Consider the following 12,529-nt stretch of genomic DNA (forward strand, 5'->3'; position numbering starts at 1 on the left):
CAACTTACTCTTACACTTAACCCTATTTGGATGTTTGAACTGTGATTTCCAGTTTATGATGATTGATTGTTGTTTTAGGCGTCCACCAATAACTACACTGTTCTGTGACTAGCCACACCCTAAGAAATCATGGTTGATTAAACACTGGTCTGGTTTGTCATTCGATGACACATCAGAAGATGGCATGTTTTTTTAAAGAGTTGTATTACTCTCTGACGTCTCCCTGACGTCTCGTATGACGTTTAAAGGTGTTTGAATCTGCTCTATTGAACATACCTCTACATCCATAACAAGCAACATCCTCCTGTTTTATGTTTGAATGCCATGATATGACATGGAAGATGGTATTAGTGCTTAGTTTATATTATAATTTAGATGCTTTTATCGAAAGCAACGTACAGTAGAGCACGCATACATTTTTGCGTGGCTGACCCCAGCGGGAACCAAAACCATGACCGTGGAATTGCAATCGCTACACTCTGCATAATGGTACACAATGCCCCTTTGAAAACTTTTAATGCTAGCTTTCATCAATTCAGACATGCAAGAATGCATTTTCTAAGTATTTGGTCCTGGGCCTATACACTGAGTATTTATTTATTTTTATTTTGCCTTTATTTAACCAGGAAGTCCAGTTGAGAACAAGTTCTCATTTACAACTGCCACCTGTCCAAGAAAAGGAAAGCAGTGCGACACAAACAACAAGACAGAGTTACACATGGAATAAACAAACATACAGTCAATAACACAATAGAAAAGTCTATATACAGTGTGTGCAAATGAGGTAAGATAAGGGAGGTAAGGCAATAAATATGCCATAGTGGCAAAATAATTACAATATATAAATTAAACACTGGAGTGATAGATGTGCAGAAGATGAATGCAAGTAGAGATATTAGGGCGCAAAGGAGAAAAAAATAATATAACAGTATGGGGATGAGGTAGTTGGATGGGCTATTTACAGATGGGCTATGTACAGGTGCAGTGATCTGTGAACTGCTCTGACAGCTGGTGCTTAAAGTTAGAGAGGGAGATATGAGTCTCAAGCTTCTGTGATTTTTGCAATTCATTCCAGTCATTGGCATCAGAGAACTGGAAGGAAAAGCGTCCAACGGAGGAATTGGCTTTGGGGGTGACCAGTGAAATATACCATCTGGAGCGAGTGCTATGGGTGGGTGTTGCCATCGTGACCAGTGAACTGAGATAAGGCGGAGCTTTACCTAGCATAGACTTGTAGATGACCTGGAGCCAGTGAGTCTGGTGACGAACATGTAGCGAGGGCCAGCCGACTAGAGCATACATACACATAGGTTGGAGTCATTAAAACATGTTTTTCAACCACTCCACAAATTTCCTGTTAACAAACTATAGTTTTGGCAAGTCAGTTAGGACATCTACATCGACTAAGTAATTTTTCCAACAATTGTTTACAGACAGATTATTTAACTTATAATTCACTGTATCACAATTCCAGTGGGTCAGAAGTTAACATACACTAAGTTGACTGTGCCTTAAACTGCTTGGAAAATTCGAGAAAATTATGTCATGGCTTTAGAAGCTTCTGATAGGCTAATTGACATCATTTGAGTCAATTTGAGGTGTACCTGTGGAGTTATTTCAAGGCCTACCTTCAAACTCAGTGCCTCTTTGATTGACATCATGGGAAAATCAAAAGAAGTCAACCAAAGACCTCAGAAAAACATTGTAGACCTCCACAAGTCTGGTTCATCCTTGCGAGCAATTTCCAAATGCCTGAAGGTACCACGTTCATCTGTAGAAACAATAGTATGCAAGTATAAACACCATTGGACCACACAGCCGTCATACCGTTCTGGACAGAGACGTGTTCTGTCTCCTAGAGATTAATGTACTTTGGTGCGAAAAGTATCTATATCCTCATTAAAATGAGTCCTATATCGACATAACCTGCAAGGCTGCTCAGCAAGGAAGAAGCCACTGCTCCAAAACCACCATAAAAAAGCCAGGCTACGGTTTGCAACTGCACATGGGGGCAAAGATCATACTTTTTTAAGAAATGTCCTCTGGTCTGATGAAACAAAAATATAACTGTTTGGCCATTGTTATGTTTGGAGGAAAAAGGGGAGGCTTGCAAGCCGAAGAACACCATCCCAACCGTGATGCTCGGGGGTGGCAGCATCATGTTGTGGGGGTACTTTGCTCTAGGAGGGACTGGTGCACTTCACAAAATAGATGGCATCATGAGATAGGAAAATTCTGTGGATATATTGAGACATCAGACATCAGTCGGGAAGTTAAAGCTTGGTCGGAAATGGGTCTTCCAAATGGACAATGACCCCAAGCATACTTCCAAAGTTGTGGCAAAATGGTTTAAGGATAACAAAGTCAAGGTATTGGAGTGGCCATCACAATGCCCTGACCTCAATTCTATAGAAAATGTGTGGGCAGAACTGAAAAGCCTACAAACCTGACTCAGTTACACCAACTCTATCAGGAGGAATGGGCCGAAATTCGCCCAACTTATTGTGGGAAGGTTGTGGAAGGCTACCCAAAACATTTGACCCAAGTTAAACAATTTAAAGGCAATGCTACTAAATACCAATTGAGTGTATGTAAACTTCTGACCCACTGGGAATGTGATGAAATAAATAAAAGCTGAAATACAATGATTTAAATACTATTATTCTGACAATTCACATTCTTAAAATAGTGGTTATCCTAACTGACATAAAACAGGGAATTTGTATTCGGATTAAATGTCAGGAATTGTGAAAAACTGAGTTTAAATGTACTTGGCTAAGGTGTATGTAAACTTCCGACTTCAACTGTATAAGTATAAATATAAATGATGAGCAGTGAGAGAGTGGCTAAGATGCAAAAGATAGTTAAGAATAGATAGTGAAGGATACAGTATACGGTATGTACATATGAGATGAGTAATGCGAGATATGTAAACATTCTTAAAGTGGCATTATTAAAGTGACTAGTGTTCAATTTATTAAAGTGGCCAATGATATCAAGTCTGTAGGTCGGGAGCTGCCTCTCTGTGCTAGTGGTGGCTGTTTAACAATCTGATGGCCTTGAGATAGCTGTTTTTCAATCTCTCTGTCCCAGCTTTGATGCACCTGTACTGACCTCGCCTTCTGGATGAAAGCGGGGTAAACATGTAGTGGTTCGGGTGGTTATTGTCATTGATTATCTTTTTTGCCTTCCTGTGACATCTGTTGTTGTGGGTGTCCTGGAGGGCAGGTATTTTGCCCCGTGATGCGTTATGCAGACCGCACCACCCTCTGGAGAGCCCTGTGGTTGTGGGCGGTGCAGTTGCTGTACCAGGTGGTGATGCAGCCTGACAGGATGCTCTCAATTGTGCACCTGTAAAAGTTAGTGAGGGTTTTCGGTGACAAGCCACATTTTTTCAGCCTCCTGAGGTTGAAGAAGCGCTGTTGTGCCTTCTTCACCACACTGTCTGTGTGTGTGGACCATTTCAGTTTGTTGGTGATATGTAGGCCGAGGAACTTAAAACTTTCCACCTACTCAACTCATGTCCCGTTGATGTGGATGGGGGGGTGTTCCCTTTGCTGTTTCCTGAAGTCCACTATCATCTCTTTTGTTTTGCTGACATTGAGTGAGAGGTCATTTTCCTGACACCACACTCCGGGGGCCCTCACCTCCTCCCTGTAGGCTGTCTTGTCATTGTTGGTAATCAAGCCTACCAGTGTAGTGTCGTCTGCAAACTTAATGATTGAGTTGGAGGCGTGCATGGCCACGCAGTCACGGGTGAACAAGGAGTACAGGAGAGGGCTGAGAACGCACCTTTGTGGGGCTCCAGTGTTGAGGATCAGTGGAGTGGAGATGTTGTTTCCTACCTTCACCACCTGGGGGCGGCCTGTCAAAGTCCAGGACCCAGTTGCAGAGGGCGGGGTCGAGACCCAGGGTCTCAAGCTTAATGATGAGTTTGGAGGGTACTATGGTGTTGAATGCTGAGCTGTAGTCAATGAACCACTTTCTTACATAGGTATTCCTCTTGTCCAGATGGGATAGGGCAGTGTGATTGCGATTGCGTCGTCTGTGGACCTATTGGGGCGGTAAGCAAATTGGAATGGGTCTAGGGTAACAGGTAGGGTGGAGGTGATATGATCATGACTAGTCTCTCAAAGCACTTCATGATGACAGAAGTGAGTGCTACAGGGCAATAGTAATTTAGTTCAGGTACCTTAGCATGTAGGGACAGCCTACCGGGATAGGTATTGATTGACTATGTCCTTAAACACACTAGCCAGCTGGTCTGCACATGCTCTGAGGACGCGGCTAGGGATGCCGTCTGGGCAGGCAGCCTTGCGAGGGTTAACACATTAACAAACAAAAAAAATGCGTTGGCCACAGAAGAGAGCCAACAATCTTGAGTAGCGGGCCCTGTCGGTGGCGCTGTATTGTCCACAAAGCGGGTAAAGAAGTTGCTTAATTTATCTGGGAGCATGACATCGATGTCTGCAACAGGGCTGGTTTTCTTTTTGCAATCCGTGATTGTCTGTAGACCCTGCCACATACGTCTCGTCTTTGAGCCGTTGAATTGTTACTCCATTTTGTTTCTATACTGATGCTTTGCTTGTTTGATTGCCTTACGGAGGGAATAACTATACTGTTTGTATTCGGTCATGTTTCCAGTCACCTTGCCATGATTAAATGCGATGATTCATGCATTCAGGTTTGCGTGAATCAATCCACAGTTTCTGGTTAAGGAAGATTTTAATTTTCACAGTGGGTACAACATCTCCTATGCACTTCCTTATGAACTTGCTCACCGAGTTAGCGTATACGTCAACATTATTGTTGCTACCCGGAACATATCCCAGTCCACATGTTCGAAGCAATCTTGAAGCGTGGAATACGATTAGTCAGACCAGCGTTGGATAGACCTAAGAACGGGCGACTCCTGTTTTAGTTTCTTCCTATTGGACAAGAGCAGCAAGATGGAGTCATGGTCAGATTTTCCAAAGAGAGGGAGGGGGAGGGCCTTGTATGCATCACAGAAGTTAGAGTAGCAGTGGTTGAGTGTATTACTCGCTTGTGTACAACAATCAATATGCTGATAGAATTTAGGTAGCCTTGTTCTCAGATTATCTTTGTTAAAATCCCCAGCTACAATAAATGCAGCCTCAGGATATATGGTTTACAGTTTGCATAAAATCCAGTGGGGGATATACACGGATATATACGGCTGTGACGATAACCGAGGAGAGTTCCCTTGGGAGATAAAACAGTCGGCATTTGATTGTGAGGAATTCTAGGTCAGGTGAACAAAAGGACTTGAGTTCTTGTATGTTGTTACTATTACATCATGAGTCGTTAATCATGAAACATACACCTCCGCCCTTCTTCTTACCAGAGAGATGTTTGTTCCTGTCGACGCGATGCACTGAAAATCCAGTTGGCTGTACGGACTCCGACAGCATGTCCCGAGCTAGCCATGTCTCCGTGAAACAGAGTATGTTACAATCCCAGATATCTCTTTGGAAGCAACTCTTGCCCTAATTTTATTGACTTTGTTAACTAGGGACTGGACATTAGCGAGTAATATACTCAAAAGCGGAGGGTGGTGTGCGTACATCCGAAGCCTCACTAGAAGACCCTCCCGACACCCTCTCCTCCAACGGTGTTGTATTTGGTCGGCCTCTGGAATCACTTCAAGTGCCCTGGGAGGTGCAGACAAAGGATCCGCTTTGGGAAAGTCGTATTCCTGGTTGTCGTGCTGGTTGTGCTGGTAAGTTGTCGTCTCTCTGATATCCAATAGTTCTTCCCAGCTGTATATAATAACACTTAAGGTTTTCTGGATTAACAATGTACTGCACAGTTTCCTAAGGACTTGAAGTGAAGCTGGCATCTCTATCGGCGCCGTCTTCCTTTGATTAGTTTGCAGTCTTTCCAGCTTCAGTTTGAAGTGATTGTGTTAGCTGTGTTGTTGACTAGCTCCTCTGAACAACAATGTCCTGACAAGTGAGCACATTTTCTATGCCAGGCAAAACCGCGCCTCATTAACTCATTGCTATGGATGTTTCCAAATAAATGTCACTACAAAACAGCTTATGCAAATGCAGCAAATGTATGGTTATTCTGGCTGCTTTTTGCTTTTTAACGTGACTGTAAGTTAGCCGTAGTTGGCAAGCTAGCAATCAAGGGATAAGAATGTTGCCAGCCAGTATGGCAATGAAACATTTACAACAAACGACTGGGTCGCATCCATAGATATAGAACAAAAAGACCAAACTGATAGAACAAATGACCAGCCGACATGGGTAGCAACCATAGATTTGTGTTGGGCCTATATCTTGTGAAAGGATGAAATAGTATGAATAAGTTAATAAAAACAACGATATTAATGGTTTGGCGACCCGAGATGAACCCGTGCCAATATATCCTCCAAACGCTGGTTCTCGGGCATTATCTCTTAAATAACAACTCATAGTTACAGTGTAATAACAACATGTTAGTAATTACGGTCTATAATTACAGAAGTGTAACAACAAGTGCTTCTTACCATGCTTGTTACAAATGGGCAGGTTTCCACTAAATTCCCCAATTTATTGTTTTGATTCTTCTCAACCGCATCCCTTGTGGATGCGCTGGGTGTCTGAGAGATTTGAGCCTATGCTCAAGAGGCTCTAATTACTTAACCATGAATGTGCACTGTTTAAAATATATCTCCAGAATATGTTGTTGCTTACCATCTGGATTAACTTGGTTTAGCTTACGAAAACAGATTTAATACGAGTGCCATTCCAGATTAGGAACAAGACACTATTTCAAAGCACATGTAATGCTTGCCTAAGTACAATGTAATGACTAGTTTAGCTACTTCAAATGAAGTGAGGAGTACTTAATGAGGAGTACTTAATGTGTACTTATACAGTATACTACCCATCCTGAGAACCTGGCCCTCAATTTAAAGCTTCTGGAAGTGAGAGAATAAGAACACTAGTACACCATAGAGTACATGTAATATTCACATAAAGTACAATGTAATTACTAGTTGTTACACAGGATTTAGCTAGTTAAAATTAAGAGTATCTTGAGGGGAACTTACCTGTAATTATAGTGTACCTACAAAGTACATTCCTCATCCTGACAATCTAATCAACAGCTTCTGAAAGCTCCATTCAAGTGGGAAATAAACACACTAGTTCACCACAGAGAACATGTAATAAGTGCATAAATACAATGTAGTTATGAGGTGTTTCCCTGGATTTAGCCATTTCTATATAATTACTTAGGCCTACTACTCATTAGCAAGTGAAAATATCTACAAACAATAGATGATCTTCTACTTTAGTCAACTTTATTGCAACATGTACAAATACCTTATATTTATTAAAAAAGAATAAAGATTTATACTGTTATATTAAAAAAAAAATACAACTATAATAACTATAATAATTATTCCTAGTAGTGACTCAAATCTGTAGCCTATAGAATGGTGAATAGCCGAGATAGTTAATTTGGAAAAACTGTATTGTCTTTTTCTCCCTTTTTAACATGACAAGTAACAATGGAAATCAACAACTGTCTCTGTTTTCATGTTTCTTTCTTGTAAGCGTTTTCCCATCTCGGAGTATGAGACCTGTGGAAATCTGTGGTAGAGAAGAAGATTGTATGACAATTTAGCATTAGACACTATGTTACCCTATACTAGTTATTATCATCATGGTTTCTATAGTTTAGGCCTATAGCTAGCTAGCTAGAGCTAGCTACCTGTGTTAACATGCACCTTTATAGCTAGCTGGATAACACCAACGATTTTTATAAATAACCCAAGATAGACCACACCCTGTTGTTTCCAATGAGATGTTAATGAGTCGAGTGGGCAGAACAAGAAACGAGGTGGGAAGAGCCAAGCACGAGTTTGCAAGATCCTATTGGCATATTCCTGCATGTATTTGCATATTTCCGTAAGGGAATGCATAGTCTGTGAAGTGTGCATGGGCAACAACTTAATTTGCCCTTGCACTCCTTCTAAACATTGCATTTTTTTTTAGAAATGTAAGCAAAGGGAGTCCAATCTGTTCATAAAATATTCTAGTTTTGGGAAAAGACTCTCCCACTGCCAGCTACTTAGCTTCCTTCCCCACCATATTTGGCGGGGAGAGGAAGCTCCAACTGGATGCTTCACATTTATGCTTCCGGTGAAACATCTGAGTCATTGTTCTATCTGTGTTGACTCTAATAAGTTAGCTGGTGTTTAGTCACGGTACCTCTGTGCATTCAAATTGCCAACGATAAAATTCAATAGTGTCCATTTTCCGTAGCTTATGCCTTCCCATTCCATAACCCCACCGCCACCATGGGGCACTTTGTTCACAACGTTGACTTCAGCAAACAGGCTCATCCACACAAAGCCATGCACGCTGTCTGCCATCTGCCTTGTACAGTTGAAACCCAAATTAATCTGTGAAGAGCACACTTCTCCAGCGTGCCAGTGGCCATCGAAGTTGAGCATTTGCCTACTGAAGTCGGTTACTGCAGTCAGGTCAACACCCTGGTGGGGACCACGAGCACGCAGATGAGCTTCCCTCAGACGGTTTGTGCATAAATTCTTTGGTTGTGCAAACCCACAGTTTCATCAGCTGTCCAGGTGGCTGGTCTCAGAGGATGCCGCAGGTGAAGAAGCCGGATGTGGCGGTAATGGGCTGTCGTGGTTACACATGGTCTGCGGTTATGAGGACAGTTGAAGGTACTGCCAAATACTCTAAAACGATGTTGGAGTCGGCTTATGGTCGAACATTCAATTCTCTGGCAACAGCTCTGGTGGACATTCCTGCAGTCAGCATGGCAATTGCACGCTCCCTCATAACTTGAGACATATGTGGCATTGAATTGCGTGACAAAACTGCACATAGCCCTTTATTGTCCCCAGCACAAGGAGCACCTGTTAAATGATCGTGCTGTTTTATCAGCTTCTTGGTATGCCACACCTGTCATTTGAGAGCAATAAGCTTTTTGTGCGTATGGAACATTTCTGGAATCTTTCATTTCAGCTCATGAAAAATGGGACCAACACTTTACATGTTATGTTTATATTTTTGTTCAGTGTAGTAAGCTAGCTGGCCTAGTTGGTAGGCCTAACAAAAACGCCAGTCAACGTTTGCTACCTAGCTAGCTACGGCTCTGCAGTTAGCTAGTTTGCTAGTTGACACTTAGCCAGATGGCTCGCAAATGCTAGCTAGAAGCTAACTTCCTATGCTAAATCGTCCAGCAGAATTTAAGTATCCCCTCCCAAAAAATAAACAAATTGCATAGAAAACACACATTCTCTCGCCTGCCTTGACATTTTTGTCTCGTCTACGACACGTTTTGTCTTCTGCAGAAATCTATGATGTCTGGATTTTGCACATTGACCATCTTCTCAACCCTGTTCCTCTTCAAAAGGATACGTTCAAAGTTATCATTATTTCGAGTGTGGGACATTAAGCCTGCATTCCTGTGATAAATACGGTGCATTCGTAAATTATTCATAACCATTCACTTTCTCCACATTTTGTTATGTTAGTCTTATTCTAAAATAATTACTTTCCCCCCTCATCAATCTACACACAATACCCCATAATGACATAGCGAAAACAGGTTTTTAAAACATTTTGCAAATTTATAAAAACATTTCAACTGAAATATTACATTTACATAAGTATTCAGACCCTTTACTCAGTACTTTGTTGAATTACCTTTGGCAGCGTTTATAGCCTAGAGTCTTTCTGGGTATGAAACTACACGCTTGGCACACCTGTATGAGAGTTTCTCCCATTCTTCTCTGCAGATCCTCTCAAGCTCTCTCAGGTTGGATGAGGAACATCGCTGCACAGCTATTTTCAGGTCTCTCCAGAGATGTTCAAACAATGCATCACATCCAAAAGTGAGAAGGTTCTTCAACAGTGCAAGGTTACATGATGGTATAAGAGTTTTTCTTATGACCATTTTAAGTGCATTTATAAACCATTATTAAACCAAGATTACCATTTGCCAAGCACAAATGACTATACTACAATTTGAACCATAAATGTTTAATTAATGGTTATAGCAATTGACCCATTGTCGAATACACCATTAAATTATTTAACAATTTATACTTTTTTTGATGTGAGCCATTTGTGAACCTGTTTTTGCTATTGCGCTCATAAGCTTTCCTTTCTAGCTTTTGCAGAACGTAAACAGTACCCACTATTTTTACGGACACATCCTGTGTAACAACTAGTAATTACATTGTACTCTATGGTGTACTAGTGTGTTTATTCTCCCACTTAGATGGCACTTCCAGAAGCTCCAAAATGAGAGCCAGGTTGTCAGAATGGGCAATGTACTGTACACATTAGTTACAAGTAAGTACCCCTCAATATCTATTTATTTTTAACTAGCTAAATCCTGTGTTACAACTAGTAATTGTATTGTACATAGGCAAACACGACATTTGCTTTTAAATAGTTTCTTATTCCTCATCTGGGACGACACTCGTATTAAATTTGTTTTCCCGTGAGCTCAACAAGGTCAACCCAGGTGGTACGCTTTATTTTGGAGGAAAGTGCTAGCAACAACGTTGACTGGAGAAATATTTTGAACAGTTCACAGTTCATGGTTAAGTAATTAGAGTTTATTGAGCATTGGCTATAATCTCTCAGACACCCAGCGAATCCACAAGATATCCAAACCTTTGTCACAGCTGTTAATGAATCGGATGCAGCTGAGAAGAAGCAAAACACTAAGTTGGTGAATTTAGTGGAACACTGCCCATTTGTAACAAGCATGGTAACAAGCAATCTTTGTTACACTTCTGTAATTGCAGACTGCAAATGCTACTAGGTACATATGGTTCTTACATTGTAACTATGAGTCACAGTTAACTATAACAATTGTTAGTGTAAGTACCAATGCAATTACACTGTAATAAGGAACTTCCTTAAAAGGAAGTTTTACCGTGAATTTGTCCCAATACTTTTGGTCCCCTAAAGTGGGGGGACTATGAACAAAAAGTGCTGTAATTTGTAAACCCGATATGGATGAAAATACCCTTAAATTACAGCTGACACTTTCACCTCATAATCATAGTATAATTTCAAATCCAAGGTGATGTACTATAGAGCAAAAACAACAAAACATTTGTCACTGTCCCAATACTTTTGAAACTCACTGAATGTTGAACAATAACTAACCAGCCCTTGATTATTTGGCGCCCTCTTGCTGTCGAGATAAAATATGACTGCAATAGTGAAATATTTTCTATTGTCAGACTGATGGAGGCGGTCTTTGTCCATTCATAACTTCTTTACATAAAGTTAAAGTGGCACTCCAGTCTAATTTTCACCTCATTTAACACCTGATTTACTGAACAAAAAGCACATCTCAAATGAGTATCACAGTATGAGTCATATTACCTGTTGGTAAAACTCGGAAATGGTTTAAATATTTTTTTCACCATTCTTTTTTCCGTAGGGGTTTTAGAACTACTTCAAGTCTGTGATTCAGTGTTGGGGGTAACACGTAACATAGTAATTTAACGCCTTTGTTATTTTTTTCAATTTAAGTAATCATTTACTTTGTTACTTTTTCAAATACGCAAATCGTTACTTTTAAATGTGATAGAACTTTTACATTTATTTATTTTTGCCTCCCCAAAAATGTTAATCCCCGTCCTCTATATTCGTGCCCTTCTTGTTTCTTGAAGAACGTTGTGGCGGTAAGCAAACTACCTAGTAAAATGGCAGAGACAACAGCCTTTACATCATGGAAGTATTCACATTATTTTTCATTGGTAGAAGAAATTGAGAAAACTATAATTTAATGCAAACTGTACCTCGGGGATAAACAAACGCCTGTCAACTGCGAAGAACTCAACTTCAAATATCAAGAAGCACCTTCAGGCCAAGCACAGCTCCACAAGACTGGTGGAGAAAGACCCAAGCCAGCCGATTGACGTTGATGCTGAGGATTACGGGGCTTCTGCTCCAAAACAGCAAACGTTAGATTTCTGTTCCGCTAATCCTGTCACCCCGATATATAACTAAATTAACATGTATGCGTCTTTGATAATTGTATGTGATTCCTTTGATTGCATGCCATTTATTTCAATGCATTATGTTTAGGATTTATTTGACAGTTTGCGTTCGTGGTCAGCAGTTTAATGAGCAGGTTATTTTAATTTTAGATCGGGTTTGTATTTAGTGACTTTAATATGTATATTTCGTTTCATAGAACTGCCTAAATGTTGGTTTTGATGTATGGACAATTGTCCTTTGATGCGTTGGATTTGTCAAGATTTATTTCGTTGTGATACAACACTTTTCATTGCATTCATCAGACATTTCGATAGTTTAATGTGGAATTTTGATAGAACACTTGGACAGAGACTTATTTATACATCTTTCTTCATTATAATGTGTATACATTTCTCCTACATCACACATTTTTTTGTGGAACAGTTACATTTCAATATAGACTGCTGAACTACAAAGGCCAAATAATAATGCGATAAAAATAATAAGACATGTTTATTTTTAAAAAATATTTTTTT

This window comes from Oncorhynchus mykiss, chromosome 18 (assembly GCF_057628025.1).
Source record: "Oncorhynchus mykiss isolate SJ-2025 chromosome 18, ASM5762802v1, whole genome shotgun sequence".
Lineage (NCBI taxonomy): Eukaryota > Metazoa > Chordata > Actinopteri > Salmoniformes > Salmonidae > Oncorhynchus > Oncorhynchus mykiss.